General features: G+C 37.7%; 1 protein-coding gene across 2 annotated transcripts in view; it reads left to right on the top strand.

Moving 5' to 3' along the window:
• The first annotated feature begins 2,023 nt into the window (after positions 1-2,023).
• The window catches only part of ankrd12 (ankyrin repeat domain 12), a 42,462-nt gene continuing 37,285 nt past the window's right edge, over positions 2,024-7,200 (top strand). For both annotated transcript variants that reach the window (XM_044367387.1, XM_044367383.1), the window contains exon 1: positions 2,024-2,270. The gene's annotated coding sequence lies outside the window, so the exon portion shown is untranslated. The remainder of the gene's footprint in view (positions 2,271-7,200) is intronic.

The following is a 7,200-nucleotide window of genomic DNA, read 5'->3' as shown; positions in this document are numbered from 1 at the left end:
CTCTAGGTGTCAGTGTGTCACTCACAGGGATTCCAACAAGGAAAAGGTGATATAACTATAAACAGATCTAACGGTACAGATAATATATTTATAACTTGACCTGTGACAACAACTGCAGCATCTGTCAGGCTGTCACTTGTTCACGTTTGCAGACTTTTCTATATGAAAGTGGCCAAAGGGAAACAATAAATGATCCTTATAAAGAATTATTTGACATAGATTTTAATTATTTTCAACTATGTAGAGCTTGACAGGTCTGAAATAAGTATCTTAAACCTTTATCTTAAAGGCATTTTCTAGAAGAATTAAAGATCTGGTATTTTATAGAATTGTTATAATTAGTCTTGTAGGTCTTTTCCTGGTCTAAAATATTTATTGCAGTTAAGTGAGGCCATTTTCTGAACTGAATTGACTGATGTAGCCGACTAAAATGAACCATGAATCACTAAATACCGTCACATTTTAGAGAAAATTTATTTTATGAAGTTAATTATCACTTAGCTTTCCCACATGACACTGAGCAGTAGAAGACAAGGAGCTTATGTCAGTTTTTATTGTCAGTACTATTTCAGGGACAGCCCTCTAGCAAGATAGTAAAAGATTTCACCTGACAATCAATAACATACGTACAAATGTGTCATGACGAGTCACAATTACAGTGTGACCAGTCAGAATAATTCAAGATATCATCAGTTACGATATAACAAGTAATAATGATCTTTCAAGATATAAGTCCAAATGTCTTTTTCTCTGTCTTCTACAATCATGACGCATGAAATGTTTTAAACTTGTTAATTCACCGAAACAAAAATCATTACACACAAACACATACACACAAAAAAGATATATTCCAATAATTGTAACAAGTCAGATTTACTACATGTTGTGTCACAGATCACATCAAGCCATTTGTACCTTGACTGAATTCATATTACAGATTTTCTGCAATTCATTTAAGACTACTCGCTTTCTACTATTAATAGTTTCAAATATCCAAAATGAAATTAAGAGAAATGTTAACTAGTCAGAACTAAATGTGTCAGATGTGTGTCAAATAGTCTCGATTGATAGTTGATCTACAATTTACATACTGAAAACTAAAATGTGGCTACAGCTTATTGGCAAAGGTCTTCATTATGATTATTAATAATCATAATAATAATAATGCATGTAATTTGCTCTGCACTTTTCATTTGCAGTGAATCTCAAAGTGCTACAGCGTTAAAAACATCAAACAAAGAAAATAAGATGGAAAAAGATGGAAAAAAGTCTTACTAATCATAATATTATAGCACTTTGACTCGTCAAAATGTAATTAAATCCTGAATTTGCTTTGTGTAGACATACATGAACTGCAGATATCAGTAAATTAATCCGGTCAAGCTATTGTATGATAAATCCTCTTGCCATACATAGCCTCAACACACAGCCCCCTTCCTACAACTGCTCCTGTCATTTCCATCCCGCCCCGGTGGCGTTTTCGTGTCTAGCCGGTGCCCCTCCCCCACCCCGGTTTCCTCTTGCGACTTTCAAGCTCTGCAACATATAATATTATGCACCATGACGCATGCGCGCAGTATCCACCATGATGCAAATGTCACTGCGCAACCAATTCAAAGCTGGCCTATACAAAGAATTGGCGGGGCCATGGAGGGCGAATTAAGTTTATTAATGCAAATGTGGCCTAAACATGTAGCTGAGCTCACAAAATAGAAAGGAAACCGTCATTCCTGTGTTAACCACGGCCGTGATCTTCGAGAAAATTCCCACTGACCGCAACACACAGCAGCGGAAAAGATGACGTCAAGTGCCCATTACTGTCTTTCAGTCCAAATTCACACGCTAAAAGACATCGGCAGGTGTTATAAAAACGCCACTAGCTGACAAATATGTGACAGCACAACGGATATTCTTAACCTTAACGGTACCGATTAACTCATAGCATCGATAAAATAAAGAGTTAAATCGTTTGACACATACCCATCTACAGTCTGTCCAGCAGACGGAGACCTTATAAGCTCGGTTGGGGCTCAAGCGGTCACGTGACTCCTGTCGGCCAATGGGAGCGACGCTTGCATGTTTTGCTGGGCTTTTCTCGGAGAGGGCGAGCGACGAACGGCTGGGATGTTTTCAAAACCAGCTATGAACGTCACACAGCCGTAGGCTACAGTTAACGTCCAGTATTTAGGAAATATCTGTTTATATTGCGCAATATTCACATATACTTGAACCTTGAATGAGTCGGTGGGAACGCGTAACCCAGATTAAAGGTAAGCACAAAACAAGGTTTGTTGTTTGATTGCTTCGTATCGTGAGGTGAATATCCTAGTTAACGTTAGCCATCTGGCTAAGTTCTACACGGAGCAGGCTAACGTTAAGCTAACTTGACGTAAACTGCGTGCGAAAATGGAATGTTATGTGTTTGCGTGGGCTCGGTATAGTTGTGTGCCACGTGCGTTACACACATTGAGTAGTTTCTCGGCGCTAACTGAAATGTACACCCTTTTCTGCGCTAAATACTTCGCCGCCTTTTTTAAAAAAGGAGCGCACCGACAGCCGATAGGAAAATGTCGGGGTGAAGCCGTGAAGCAGAGGCTGGAAACGGGCTCGCTAGCTATCTAGATAAAGCGCTGGGGAGAGGAGGAGGAGGAGGAGGAGGAGGGGGGGACGTTGTGAGGGCAGCGAAGGGGCTGCAGTGGGCTTTTGTCTCAGGCTGTGCTGTGCTCTCGTGTTGAATATTGCCATTAAAACATGACACATGAACTTGAATTGTTCTTTTACGTCGACCACACAGTGACATTAAACAACATATTTGTTCGTGGGGCGGATTTCGGTACATAACGTTAAATATATATTAGCTTCTTATGTTTACAAACCGTAGCCAAGTTGGAAGATTTGAGCGCTCAACAACATATTGCTGGATGTGTGTTTGAAAGGCAAGCACGGGCGACATTACCGTGAGGTGGGTGGTGGTGTCTGCAATGATACGCCACCGTTTATTTACACCCAGTCAGTTGTATAGCTGTAATAGCTACCAAATCTGCTGTAAAATATAGTTTTGATTTGCAAAGGCACACAAGGAACTAGCATAGCTTGAATAACCAGGAGCTTTCGCCCCCCCCCCCCCCCCCCTCTGCCAGCCAATGACTGTGACATCTTGGGGGTGTGTTGCTTGATACAAAAGCTGCCTGTTTTTTAGATGGCTGTCCGTGCAACGACCGCTCTGAGCTATCAAAACGTCAACCTAAAATTTAAAGAAGACTGTTTTGTAGAGACAGCATTTAGACACACTTTACATAAAGCTAATGAAAACCCCCCCATACACCAAAAGCAGTACCAAATCATGATGGTTTCTGTACATATTTTAAATGTTATTCATCTCACTCACAGGAGTATGAATCAGGTGTTGATTAATGTAGGGAGGGAGGCACAATATCCTGCCATGGAGATTTAATATAGTTGACAAATATCTACTAACAGTATAGTCATTTAAATAGAAACAGCAATGGAAGATTATTTTACCAGTCCAACTTAATTATTCACTCAGTGTTGTAAATAAAACAGATTTTTTTTTCACATGTAAAGGCAGGGGAAAAAATGGATAATCATCCCGTTATAGTAAGGGTGAAAAGAACGGTATGTTAACTATTTTTTACGTTTACTTGTGCTCACAAAATAATTGTTCTGTTTTCTAAAATAAACAAGCGTTTTTCTTGTCATCACAAGAAATGTCATTCTTGTGGTCACGAGAGAACAGTTTGCCTTTCTGTTGCTTAACACCACTTAGGATCACAAAAACAGTAGAGAAGCATACATAACAAAACAATGCCATGATCGCTAACTGATTATTTCATGAACTAAATGATCTCTAGAAGCTTTCTATATTAATATCACAAAATATTTTTAACAAAAAATCTCAAGCCATATTCTTTTTGACGCTTTATAATTACAATTGGTGTATTGTTAATGTTGAATCGGTTGCTAAAGGCATTATCAGCCGCAGTGGGTGAATACAACAAATCAGATAAGAAGAATTGAAGTTGGCTTGTGAAAATGACACTCATCAAACACAAACAATATTAGCCATTGTGAAATTCATATACAATATACGTTTGATGGTGGCAGTTAGTAGTTAGTTGTATTCGTAGATAATTTGTCTCATTAGTCTTAACATACTCTCGCAGTTTTACATAAACTCATTTTAAAATGCTCTGAAAGCAGCGTTGTGAAACCATGTGCTGTAGAAGACTGAGAGTTTGCAGCTTGTCATTCTGCTTAAACTAAAACTACACTTAGTCATCTCACTCATTATCACACCTTAAACCGGTGAGGAGGAATTAATCGATAGAATTGCCTGTGACAGAGTACTCAGGGTTGAATGGCAGCCTGCATACTCTACACATCATGTTAGCACTTACTAACCATAAAATGTAGTCCTCGATTATAAGGATATATAGTATGATCATGTGCTATAATCACAAAGTGCTTTTTTTAAGAAGTAAACATGTTAATTTGATGTTTAATTGTTTAACTCAACAGCAGTTTTGATGCTTGAAGAGAACAAAGCCTCAATTTTCTGTATTCTTATCAATATATTTGCAGCTGCCAGAGATAGTCATACTAACACATGTTGTGGTGGGATATTCCAGTTTAACTTAGCTGTTCACATATTTTACAATTTTTTTTTCTGGATATTTTGGTGATAAAGTGGCTTTTTTGTAGAGGCACTGCAATAAACAAAAAATGTCTATATTCATAGCCATGGCAGTGCATAGACTATTGACAGATTTTCTTCATCTTCTTTAAAAAAAAAAAAGATATACATCTTATTCTTCTGCCAGTAGTATAATAGTGTATTGGTTGTCTGCTCAGCCCATTTATAGTTAGTTGTATGTGGTGGGATTAGCAATATTTTTATTAATGTGCCATCAAATTCACCCACTTTACCGAACAGGCTTATTGGGTCGTTCTTAGGGTATATTCCAATACTTAACTGCAATCCCAAAACACAAAGAACATGAGCGTGAATAAAGACCCTGCAAGTGCACTTGGCAACTGAGGATGCATCAGATGGTGATTTGGCTAAGAATGAATGAGATATCCCACAGTGCTAATGGTTGTAGCGAGTAGAGGTAACACAAATTGATATAATTGGTATTGCGATATATAACGGTACAATTTCTTGCAATGTGTTGTGGGTACTCTGGCATCAATACCACAATATCTTAGGCCTAGGAGTATCATTTTCTATCATTTCCTGCAATCACTTTGCAATGTTTTGCTTTCTGGCAGTCAGTCTTCTACTAGTTTTTGACATTGAAATTATGGCACATGTTTCCCTGTGTGTAGAAAAGGCTACATCTCTAAATCTCTCTATATTAATCTCTGTAACACTAAAAGCTCTTCAAAATGCATTAAATAAAATATAAACAACTGTTTAAAACTAAACAATTTCCCTTTTTACTCTTCAGTCCCAGTGGTGCCATATCATAGATGATTACCTCATGATATATTGCAGATTTTCTGGCCACATATGATGTATTGTATCATGATGTACTGTGTAATTTCAAGTGCAAGTATAAGAAGCTTGGAAAATGAACATCTATGTACGCCTTAGGGCTGCAAGACCCTGGATAAAATGAGAATCACATTTTTCTTATTAAGAATTTCTGTCTGAATTCTGATAGAAATGATAGTGACTGGTATGGGTCTGTCATATAAATGTGCACAATAGAAATGGGACAGCTTTTATCCAATTGACTTAAATGATAAACCTAAAAACAATAAACCATAGCAGCTCAGTCAATTTTTGAATATTTTGTTGCACCCTTTAGAAAAAAATACATTTAGGGAAATTTCCTCTTATCATATTACTATTTTGTGTAGTAATGTGGTTGAGCTGTAGTTAAATTCCATAATTAGAGATTTATATATGTACAGTAATGGGTAAAAATATTAGGTGTGACAGTATAGTAACAAAAACATGCACATACACTGAGTAACCATAAAAACAAACACATGTACATGTAGTGCAATATAATAACCCTGCAATAACTACCACCTTATTTTAAATGTTGAGGTTTTCCTAACATAACCATTTTAGTTGTTAAGTAGGAGGCATCTGTGTACTAGTAATGATATATTTAGAGATTCGGTGTAGCAAAAATATTACATTCGCCTTACAACATAACATGGTTACAACTACACTACCACAAACGAAAGCTTCCAGATTAAAGGGATCACACAGCTGTGGTGTATGACGACTCACCACTGTCCTTTTACCCCTTTTTTAAAGCATCAGTGTGCATCGGGGCTCCTGAAAAGCAGCACATTTATCACATTTCCTCCTTGGATTGGCATAGCATTGCTATAATACCTTAACTACTTTTTCTGTCGGTATGGCATGTCTGGTGAATGCTACGGGTGTCAAATGATGCAATGCTATGCAGGGTTTAATGTAACATTTTTTCCCCACTGGCCCCTTGTATATTTTCACTTGTCTGGCAGCCAAAAAATGAAAATAACTCCCTCTTTTGTATAATTTTGGTTATTTATTATAAATAATATGTCCAACAGTGGAGTTCCCTTTAGAATTGGTAGTTTTCTTTTAGATATTGATATGTAATGTTGATATATTACACAAATATGCAAAATATAAAATTAAGCATGTATCGTTGGTTTTAACCAAACTGTAAATGTTGTTATTTATAAACCTTGGTGATTAACACTTAAACAGAGAGCTATGTGTCTGGCTGCTTCTGTCAAAGTCACACAGAAGACATGCACTTAACTATGCAGTTATGATGCTAAATGGCTAGCAAGTTAGTCGGCAAACTGTACAAAACATACCACAGTCACTCATTTTCACCCAGGAATATTATTGCTTCCACGAAAGTAGAAAGCTCTTCTTTCTTTTTGTAGCCACATGAGTTTCTTTTGTTGACGTTTTATCCCAGTACCGGTGTTACACCGTACTTGGTGACCCATCAGATTCACCGATAAGAGGCTAGCGGCCTAAGAGCGCAGCCTTCCCCACGTGTATTTCAGTGAATCACAATGCATTTCATCGGTCACGTGTCTTAAACGATGACATCTCCTAAAACGTGCTCATGATGCAGACTTGATTGGCATTCACTGGCCTGGACGGGCCAATGACCGGCCAGTCAACTTGTCCTGCATAAGCTTGTACTGGCCCCGAGC

This window comes from Thunnus albacares, chromosome 12 (assembly GCF_914725855.1).
Source record: "Thunnus albacares chromosome 12, fThuAlb1.1, whole genome shotgun sequence".
In the NCBI taxonomy this organism is placed as follows: Eukaryota; Metazoa; Chordata; class Actinopteri; order Scombriformes; family Scombridae; genus Thunnus; species Thunnus albacares.
This window is presented reverse-complemented; position numbering and strand designations above follow the sequence as displayed.